The following is an 11,697-nucleotide window of genomic DNA, read 5'->3' as shown; positions in this document are numbered from 1 at the left end:
CCGCTCTGAAAACGGTCCCAGCTGCACCCATGCAAGTCAAAACTAGACAGAGTAAAGAGGAAGGTCAATCAATAGTCTATACGACTAAAACCCATGTCCCCTTCTCCCCAGGAGAAAAAGAAATGATATGGGTGTCCCTCCCAAAATTAAAACCAAACCAGGGTAACACAACTTTTTGGGATATTCTAGATGAAAAGATGGTTATTCACCTCCTTCACCCGCACGATGTACACATCATCGTGAAGGCTAAATGTCCGCCCAACATTTGGATACAGTTACTACGAGAATATCAGACCGGGGAGTGGGCTAATGTAGCCTCTACAGATGAGGAGGAAATAACAGAACTTTTTCACAATTGATCAAGAAAACTGAGATAGTGAAATAATGAAATAATCGAGTGGGATTATTTGACATTTTATTCTAAATAATCATAAGCTTAAATAATAAGTTATAAGGGCTGTTTGAGACACTGCAGGGTCAATAAAACATGCCACAGATCGGATATCTGAATTATCTTTAGATATCAATGTGTATGTGCTTTGTGTGTTTATGAATATGTATAGTTTGAAGGTGATATAAGGTAAATGTCTATGTTTTGGCAATCATTTTAGAATTATATTTAAAAATGTAACAACAGATTTATCATATTCATGAGGATCTTTGGCTCTATACAGAGTGCCTCAAGCATCAGAAATCAGAAAGAAAGACTATTATAAGAAAAGTAATCCAAAATATACATTGAATAAACAGATGGATAATAATAGTAATACATAAATAGTCATGGTGTCTCCACAAGAAGAACCAGAATTTGTTTGTTAAACATCATGTTATGGACAAGCTCTGTCAAAAGTCAAATTCAAGGAAACGAAAGGCTAGAAGAGAGCCTGGTGCAGCCCTGACAGCCTGTGAAAGCAGGAGAATGTAAACAGTCTGGTGACATGTTACAGTCTTTCAGAAAATGTTTGGTTATTGGTGCCTAGCATATAATACCTGAAATGAAAGTCAAAGTAGACCATGGTTTTAAGATGAGTGATGTAGGAAAAGGGTAAGATACCGCAGAAGTATAAGATTACAACTATAGAATAAGTAAGCTCAAGTAATATAAAATGCTTTACAGGAGAAAAGTAAGAATGGAAAGGAAGAGTAAAAGAGAAGGTGTCCTAGGATTATGGGAATCATTATTGAGATCAATGGCCTATTGGCTAATATTTTGTTAGGTACATATATGACTTCAATAAACGAATAATGGAGTGACATCTGTATAAATATAAATAAAACATATTGATAAAAAAACCTGAATACATTTCTTGTAAGAAATTAAGAATAGGAGAAAGAATAGCTGTTAGAATGCAGAGCAATGTTAACCAAAGTTGAAGAGGGTTTGAGTAAGTTGACGAGGGTCTGAGTAAGTTGATAAGGCTTGGGAAGCAGGAAAAGGTGAGTTTGATGTGTGTGAGACAAATGTGCTGCCACTTTTAGCACAGAGAGCTTCTGATGGTGATTGAATGAAACGTGGGAAAATAAATAAACTTGATGTAGGATAAATGAATAAATAATTGAATGAGATATGAGCCGCAGAGACCTCCCACATTGGAAAGTGGACTACAGCAGATAATCCTCTCCTCTCCCAGGGCAGGGTGATTAAGTGGGGACGCGTGTGAAGAGTGCAGGTGGACCCAGGTGAGTTGTGAAAGAAAGAAGAAACAAAAATAATAAGGCACGCGTGCAAACAATCAAAATAATACTAAGTGAATAACAAATTAAACAATAAAGTGAAAGATAATCAACACACAAAATAATGGCAATATAGAACCAAACAAAATACACAAGCCATATTGCATAAAGTGAAGTGAAATATAAATATAATAAGTAATGGTGATTAAGGAGCTAATTAACACTGTCCGTGACATTTACATTGGTTGGGTGTGTGGATACCAGTAATAATTTTTGTTTTATTGAAATACAAAATAATTCTATTTTTCCGAAGTGCTGAACTTTAATACAGTCTAGAAAGATTAATATTTTTTGTCTTGGGCTATATTATTATTACCATAGTTTTTCTATTGTATAAGTATCTTGGAGTAGAGGCATAGGTGGGCATGTGGGCAGAGGAGTAGGAAGGCCGGTCAAGCAAATAAGCTTGCTAAGGTACGCAGCAGCAGCAAGCAGCCCCCACATCCAGCCAGCCAGCCAGTCTGGCTGGCAGTGACTGAGTGGTTGACAGACGGCAAGCAACGGAATGTACGTGCTCTGTGATGTCATAGCAGTCAGCTGAGAGAGGCTCGTGATGTCATCGCTGAGCTGGCTGGCTGGCTGGCTGGCTGGCGGGCTGGCTGGCTCTGTGTGTGTGTGTGTTTGTGTGTGTGTCTGTTTTTCTGTTTGTCAGTCTGTCTGTCTGTCTCTCTCTCTCTCTCTCTCCCTCTCAATTCATTTGTATTGTCAAAAGCAATTGGACATACATACATTCATACATATATATATATATATATATATATATATATATATATACATACATACATACATGCTAGAAAGTCATTACTATGTTATCTTAAAGGCTAACTAAGCAGAACATATATCATTATCGAACAGAGTTCATAGGTCTATACATGGTATTAGGGAACAGGCACGTAGGTCATTCTGTTTGACATTGTCTCCAAGGGTCTCATTGTAAATAACAAAGAGAAATCAAACTACCTTATGGCCTCCTGACCTTCTAGCTTGACCTTATCTTTCTTAAGTATACAAGAGAGAAAAACAGTTGTGAGAAAAGAATTTCTAACTTTCCTTCCACACATACATACATACATACATACATACATACATACATACATACAAACCAGAGGCATGCAAAAAAATATAAAGAGGAAGAAAATGTTGTATAGCACATACAAAAGGGATGGTGATGAAACAAAATACATAGAATATGTTGAGCTGCAAAGAGATCTTAAGAAAGGGATCAGGAAAGCAAAGAGGGAAATAGAAAGAAACATAGCTCTTGGAGCTACAACCAATGCAATGAGCTTTTTTCAAAATTACAACAGCAAGCGGTCAATTAAGGAGGAGGTGAAACAGATAAAGGGCAAAAATGGAGGTATCTTGGAAAACGAACAAGATGTGGCAAATATTCTATATGAGTATTTCACAGAGGTTTTTACAAAAGAAAAAACAGATGACATGCCACAGGTTGACAATCAATCCAGTCAAACCCTAAGAGAGATCAGGATAAATGAGGAGGAGGTACTAAAGGGACTAGCAGAATTAAAATCAAACAAATCACCTGGGCCAGATGGGATATTTCCAACAGTACTTAAAGAAATGAGGGAAATTATGTATAGGCCGTTAACTCGATTATTTCAAATGACACTTAGAACAGGGGATGTTCCCACTGACTGGAAGACAGCAAATTTCATACCAATCCACAAGAAAGGGGACAAAACTGAGCCAGGAAATTACAGACCAATCAGTCTCACCTGCATCACCTGTAAAATGTTGGAAAAAATTATTAGACAGAAAATAGAGGAGCATCTCAATGAAAACCATATTCTTGGAGATAGTCAACATGGGTTTAGACGAGGCAGATCATGTCTTACTAACTTAATACATTTTTTTGAACATGCAACTGCAGCTGTAGATCACGTGAAAGCATATGATATGATATACTTAGATTTCCAAAAAGCTTTTGATAAGGTTCCACACCAAAGACTGATCCTCAAATTGGAAGCTGTAGGCATTCAGGGTAATGTAAGTAGATGGATTATGAACTGGTTGATGTATAGGAAACAGATTAGAGGAGTCACTTCTAACTGGAGTGAGGTTGTTAGTGGAGTTCCACAGGGATCAGTACTAGGGCCTTTGCTTTTTCTAATCTATATTAATGATCTGGACTCTGGGATACTTAGCAACCTTGTCAAATTTGCAGATGATACTAAAATAGGTGGCTTAGCAGATACAATCTTGGCAGCACATGCTATTCAGAGGAACTTAGATAAATTCAGTTGTGGGCTGACACCTGGCAAATGAAATTCAATGTGGACAAGTGCAAGGTAATACATGCAGTAAAACAAAAATGTCCACTATAATTACACTATGGGAGGTACAGATCTAGATGAAGTAATGCATGAGAAAGACCTAGGAATCTATGTGGATTCACTTTCTCCATCCAAACAATGTGGGGAAGCAATACAAAAGGCATACAGAATGCTAGGGTATATCGTCAAAAGTGTAGAATTTAAGTAATGTTAAGACAGTACAATGCGCTAGACCTCATCTGGAATACTGTGTACAGTTCTGGGCACCACACTTCAAGAAGGATATTGCTGCTTTAGAGACAGTTCAGAGGAGAGCAACCAGACTTATTCCAGGTCTGAAGGGAAAGTCCTACTCGGAGAGACTGAGGGAACTGAACCTTTTCACCCTGGAACAGAGGAGATTACGTGGGTACTTGATCCAAGTCTTCAAAATCATGAAAGGTTCCTCAAACCAGAGGAGCTTTTCCAGATCAGCAGGGACACACGCACCAGGGGACAACAAATGGAAATTGGGCTTCAAGGCATTCAAGATGGAAAGTGGTAGAAGCTGAAAGTTTGGGAACATTTCAAAATAGACTGGATAGGATCCATGGATCACTTAGATATTAATGGACACCAAACGAGCATGATGGGTCGAATGGCCTCCTCTCGTTTGTAAACTTTCTTATGTTCTTATGTTCTTATGTTCTTATGAATGTTCCCTAAGCATGTTTCAAATGTTCCCTAATTTATGTTACAAATGTGCCTTAGCACCTCTCTCTCTCTCTCTCTCTCTCTCTCTGTCTCAATTCAGTGCATTTGTATTGTCAAAGCAATTGGACATGCATACATACATACATACATATATATGGAAAATAAACAATATGTGTACATCTCTGCATTAATGGTGCCCTAACAGATGTGCAAGTTACATGACAGACAGACAGACAGACACTCACACACACTTTCACACACACACACACACACACACTTTCACAGACAGACAGACAGACAGACACACACACACACACACACACTTGTATACCTGACACGTATAGAAGACTGGATAGGGAGATATAAATAGCAATGGGGAGACTCTTGTACTTGGTGTGGCTCTATCCATATAGTGGGGCCAGCAGCCACTTAGCAGGTGTAGCAATAGAAGCTCAGCCTGGGGAGACTGGATTTAGCATTTCCTCTCCATTTTGATAAGTATCCATAATCATTTCTGCAAAATACTTCTATGATACCTATGTATGTTTTTTACTTGTACTATATTATACTATCAAGTATCAGTGTACACATACAATGTGACCTGTTACATTAATACAGAGGCCACGGAAGGCCAGATCAGTAATAGCCACTGTCCCCTGATATTACACTTTTTTACAATCACTTTGGCACTCATTTCAGAACCTTGATGTCATTTTTCAAAACTCTAGACACAAAACTCACACCCGATGATCAAAATGCACATTTTTCAATTGCTTGGATACAATACACATCAACCTCAGATCATTTGTTCATTGAACTAAAATGATACAACTTAACGTCAAAGTATTACCATTTCAAAATGCAATTCACACATTACATCTGAGATCACTGTCTATTCATTTCATTACAAAGATCTAACTATCAATTGATACAGCTGCTCAAAATGATAAGTGACTGTTGCATTACTCTTAATTCATAGTTTTATGGAAACTGACGAACAGTATTCCATGTTTCGATCATGAAAGTTTCAGGATAATGAGATCCATTGACACCAATAACCGAGGAGCATGAACCAGTTGGACTACATTATCTATGGATGTAATATTTCATCATCATTCATCATCATGTAGCACTTTTCCACACCATGTTTTCAGTGTGGAAGGAAAGTTAGAAATTCTTTCTCTAATACCTGTTTTTCTCTCTTGTATACTTAAGAAAGATAAGGTCAAGCTAGAAGGTCAGGCCAGAAGGTAGTTTGATTTCTGCTTGTTATTTACGATGAGAATCTTGGAGACAATGTCAAACAGTATGATTGAAGTGCCTGCTCCCTAATCCATGTGTTGATCTATGAACTCTGTCCTATAATGATATAAATTCTGCTTAGCTAACTTTTAAGATAACATAGTAATGACTTTCTGATTATAACCAGCTCTTTGATTTTTGTGTATAAAAGCTCTGACTGTTAAAATGAAGGCAGAGCGACTTTGGGATCTTCTTGAGTCACTGTTCCTCTCCACGCTGCGTGTATTAAAGGCATTGCAACTAACGCTCCAACCTGGTTGAAGATGATTGTTCTTCCACATCAGATTTGACATTACTGTATGTATGCAGGCCCTTGTAATTGCTTTTCCAATACTGCCAACTGGTTATTGATGATTGATTTCACATTGTGGTACGAGTATCGAGTGAAATGAGTGCTATCCACCCCAGCAACACAGTGATAACATGGAGCCGGCAAGTCATCCAGGTCACAATAGAGGTCAAGCAGTGGGAGGAGGAAGACGTGGTGGTCAAAGGAATGGAAGGGGACATGCACCCCTTCTGAGAGGTGGTCGTGGGCCTCGTCATAGAGGAGGGCTTAGGCCTCACCAGAGAGGCAGCCATGGGCCTCATTTGAGAGGTGTTGGGGGAACGTGGTAGAGGACAAGGCCACGGACCAGACAGCGGCAGCAACAGCAAATAGTGTCCAGTGAAATCCGAGAAATAGTTGTAGAACATGTTGTAAATCATGGCATGACCATGACTGAGGCAGCTACAATGATTCAATCAAACCTCAGAATCAACTCAGGATCAACTGTGGCCTCAATCATCAGAAATGTCCGTACTGAGAAGCGGCAAGTCTTCAGCATGCACTAAACATTAGGCTACTCTCAATTGTCAAATGACTGTATACTGCATACCAATGTGTAGCACAGAGTATAGTGTGCCTTTTGAAAGAAATGCAGACAGAGTGAAGCAGCTGATGACTGAGTATGTTCAGGTATGTTCAGTTTCAAGATGCCTCTTGTGAAAAATGGTTGTGAGAACCTGAACCTGAACACAGGGCTGTTGGAAATTTAGAAGTACAGTAATCAATCCTTTGTTTTGCTTTTTACACTAAGCCAGGTGAGGAACACTGCAGTTGACATTTTACTGTAGTTTTGTTCGTTTTTGTAGCTAATTATTTTTGCATGGATTCAAAGAAACCTATGGTGTGATTTGATTGTATTGCATCAATACATTTCAGATTTTGTTCAATGATTCCACTGTGTCTGTAGTATTCTCTCTACTAGTCCTTTTACAGTGATGTATTTATGTGTAGTACCATAATGAAACATGTATCACATATTTTGTACTACAATATTTAATGATTGTACGAACAACTACACAGTGAAACTATCGGTATCTTCTGTGTGGGTGATCTAAATAAATGTTACTATGGTATTTCATGATAAATGAATTATTTGAACCAACAAGTCTGCAAGTGCAAGGTTTCTTTAAAGATATGAATGCACAATGCAATGTTTTGAACATTGGACAGCCTGTGTTACAAGTGATGACCGTTTTGAGTTTTGTGTCTAGAGTTTTGAAAAATGACATCAAGGTTCTGAAATTAGTGACAAAGTGATTGTAAAAAACTGTATATTCATCCTATTTAATGTGCTCTTTTAAAATGTACTTTTCTTTTTTATGTTGCCATTTCTGTTCTACCAATGTTTCAGTTGTTAGCCAAAGATTGACAGAGTACATCTCATACACACAGGCCAGACAGCAAGGATTTCTTTTTGAAATTCAATTACAAATGCTGCATGAACTCATCAATACGATTAGAGCTCCTGAAAGCAATATAACTAACTCACTCTACAGCATCTCATTAGCAGTGAAAAGAAATCAAGAAAGTTAGGACAGTCGACTGTTTACCACTATGTAACATCACCTTTTCTTTTAATAACACTTATTAAGCACTTGGGCACTGAAGACACCACTTGGTTAAGTTTAGCAAGTGGGATTTCCCCCCATTCATCCATTATGCATTTCCTCAGCTGCGCAACTGCACAGGGCCTTCGTTGTCTTAATTTGCACTTCATAGTGCGCCACACATTCTCAATTCGGAGACAGGTCAGGACTGCAGGCAGGCCATGCTAGCACCCGCACTCTCTGCCTACGCAACCATGCGCTTGTAATCTGGGCAGAATGTGGTTTGGCGTTATCCTGCTGAAAAATGCAGGGACGTCCCTGGAAAAGACGATGTCTGGATGGCAGCATATGTTGCTCCAAAATGTGTACATCTCTTTCTGCAAAAATGGTGCCCTCACAGATGTGCGAGTTACATGACAGACAGACACTCATACACACTGTCACACCCACACACACACACACACTTTCACAGACAGACACACGCACACACACTCACTTTCACACAGAGACAGACACACAAACACAGAGACAGACACACACACACTCACTTTCACACAGAGACACACAAACACATACACTTTCACACAGACACACACACACATACATACATACATACATACATACATACATATATAAGGAAAAGAAACAATACATTTAAAAATCACAAAAAGATGTAATAAAGTACAGAAAATCTAAATGTAATAAAATGTGATCTTTAATACACACAAATATGTATGGCTGGTCGGATGCGTCTTGGACTCGGGTTCCTCTTCATTACGTATAATGCTTTTGCCTTTTGCTATAGCTTTCCGTGGAGGGGATCGTGGGTGAGTTTGTACCATTCTTGGGAGGCTCTGCCTTGTTGGGGCGGAGCTGTGATCCAGGTGAACAGCAGATCGGACATAGGTGGGCATGTGGGCGGAGGAGGAAGGCCGGTCAAGCAAATAAGCTTGCTAAGGTACGCAGCAGCAGCAAGCAGCCCCACCATCCAGTCAGCCAGCCAGTCTGGCTGGCAGTGACTGAGTGGTTGACAGACGGCAAGCAACGGAATGTACGTGCTCTGTGATGTCATAGGAGTCACCTGAGAGAGATGTTTGTGATGTCATCGCTGAGCTGGCTGGCTCTGTGTGTCTTGCTGGCTGTGTGTGTGTGTGTGAGAGAGAGAGAGACTTTTTGACTTTTATCAGACTTCATTGCCTGTTTGCAACACGCAATAATTCATACAAAAGAAAATAAATAAATAAATAAAAAATAGTGTTCCCCTTTGTTTGTCTCCCCCCAACAAGCATTAACTCCGCCACTGATCTGTACACTTTTAAAGAAAGCAACCCAATACACACAACAAAACAACCATCAAATACTAAACCCTATAAATGAATTACATAATAAAAACCAACTCCCCGTCATACAATTCACAAAGGGCATCATTAATACACCAGACCTGTTCAAAACTCTCCAAATCATTCATCAGCCTGTAATAGTTAAACTCTAGTCTGACTCTGCACTTGACCAGCATGGCAAACACTCTCACTGCATCCTCACTGCCCTCCCCACACACTCTGTTCTTCCTAGTCTTATAGACGGCCATTTTAGCCTGGCCCAGCAAGAAGTTTACCAGCTGGTCCACATGTTTGGTCCTTCTGGTGTATCGCGCCCCTAAAATAAAAACCTTTGTGTTAAAAATCAGGTTAAGATCAGTAAAAAGACGAGTTAAAAGACTAAAAATGGGTGACAACCGAGAGCAAGTGCTGAAACAGTGAAACACGGTCTCTCTCTGAGCACAGAATGGGCAGGCGTCGGACACAGCAGGGTTAAGAACAGTAATAAAAGAATTGACAGCAATAATGGTGTGTAACACCCTCCACTGCAGATTGCCAGCTCTCTTATTGAGGGGGGCTTGTACAGGCTTCTCCAGGCGGGCGCAGTGTCTTCCCCCAGCCCCAGCCTGTAAAGTAATTTTAGGAATCACAAAGAAACAGTTGAAAGTGCTAAATAAGTATTTTGATGCACCATATTAATTTAGGAAATTTACATGTTGTTTTTCATCAGCTTCTGTATCTGATGGCTCCACATCACTGGCTGGATTGATAGCAACGACACTCTAAAAAAAGAAGTGTTAAGTTTGAGCATTCAGGACTTGTTTTGAAGATCCTGAATATCACTGGTCCACAATTTATCTGTGAAACTATGGGTTAATCTCCATATACAAAATACTTTTCACACACACTTTAAATTTACAACTAAATTTACATGTTGATGTCTTTCGTCAGCTTCTGTATTTGATGGCTCAATATAACTGGTTGCATTAACAGCAACGGCACACTACAAGAAAATAACATTATATTTAAACATTCAGGACTGGTTTAGCATCACCTCGAATATCCCTAGCCCTTGAGGTCGATTGTTATTGTGGTCTTCAAGACCAGTGCTTCTCAACCTTAGTCCTGGAGGAGGCCCACTGTCTGCTGATTTTCATTACAACAACATTGTAGGTTATATCAGTGACTGTGGTCCTAAAGTACCCCTATGCCTGCTGTTTTTTTTCCAGTTGAGCTCTTAATTACCTAATTGGCTTAACTGAAGCCATTTAACCCTTTTCCCAGGTCTTTGGTTGTTGATGAGTTACAAAGAGCTGGATTGTGGCCCGCCATGACTGGAAGTGAAGAACACTCACTCTAGGCCTTTAACTTAATGTTCATATGTAGGGGCCTATCCATCTGATTTGTTTTTGCACATTTATTAACAGAAAAATTGATGGTACGTGAAATCATCTGAGCTGAAAAATATAATGTTCCACCAATAATAAAATAAATGTATTAATTAAAATTATAGAGATAATAGAATGTTCACAGATTATTAGTTCAGAAAACAAAATATTTTTTTATATCTTAAATAGAATTAACACTCAAATCAGTTGTAGGGTAAACAAGGTCTATTTTTTGGATTGATTTTATAATTATACATGTATGGCTGCATGAAGCTTACCTGAGAATCTGATATTTTAGTAACTTTGTTGCTTCTTGTTGGGTAGTCCACGTTTGCCGCCGTTCTTTTTCTGTAAATGTAAATCAAAAGGCAATAATTACATACTGTAATTAAAATACAAAAAGTATAAACATTGTATTATTATTTTTGTATCCTGTTTCTCCATCTCGATGCTGTTCTTTTTGGAATTGCATATCTAGGTTTACTTAAATACTGTTTATAAGATTGTAAACTCATCATCCAAATTTCTTCATTTGCCAAACTTTATGTAGTGCGCTTGCAGTTTCAGAAGAAGAAAAAAAACTGTAACAGATGGGATATGTAGTACTTTATACTCGAGTGGTCTATGCGATTACACCCTGTTGGTGTTATTAAGAACGCCAAGTACCAGAATGCAGAGCGGGACTGTTTTTTGTGCCGTGACTTGTCGGGGGAAAAACGCGCAGAAAAAACGGACGAGAAGGTGAAGGTAGTATGGCGGTGATGCACGCGTTGGTGAAGTGGGAAAGCGGGGTCGACAAAGACTCTTACAGCGTGATTCCCACTGCTTGCTTTCGCAATTTTGATTTATTCAGCATTGCTGATGATGACGAAGAGACGACTCGAAACTTCAGAGCAGAGTGGAGAGACACGAACAAACCTCCAAAAGGTGGATGGCCTGTCCATGAAGCGCAGATCATTATGACTGGTAACAATGTTTATTTAAAAAAAAAAACATTAAAGTCTTTACATGCTATTTGATATATACAATCACAGTATATTTGAAATGAATGTTTAAGTTATTAATGTGTTGTACTTCTAACATACTCTTATA

The 11,697-nt window shown here is 38.9% G+C and overlaps 1 non-coding gene across 1 annotated transcript; it reads left to right on the top strand.

The window, feature by feature from the left end:
• The first annotated feature begins 8,653 nt into the window (after positions 1–8,653).
• Positions 8,654–8,768, top strand: LOC136723185 (U5 spliceosomal RNA). The gene has a single exon (XR_010806614.1). It is a non-coding gene; the product is annotated as a U5 spliceosomal RNA (small nuclear RNA).
• The last annotated feature ends 2,929 nt before the right edge of the window (positions 8,769–11,697 follow it).

Source organism: Amia ocellicauda, unplaced genomic scaffold (assembly GCF_036373705.1).
Source record: "Amia ocellicauda isolate fAmiCal2 unplaced genomic scaffold, fAmiCal2.hap1 HAP1_SCAFFOLD_153, whole genome shotgun sequence".
NCBI classification, from domain to species: domain Eukaryota; kingdom Metazoa; phylum Chordata; class Actinopteri; order Amiiformes; family Amiidae; genus Amia; species Amia ocellicauda.
The sequence above is the reverse complement of the archived record's forward strand: the minus strand, read 5'-3'. Positions and strand labels throughout refer to the sequence as shown.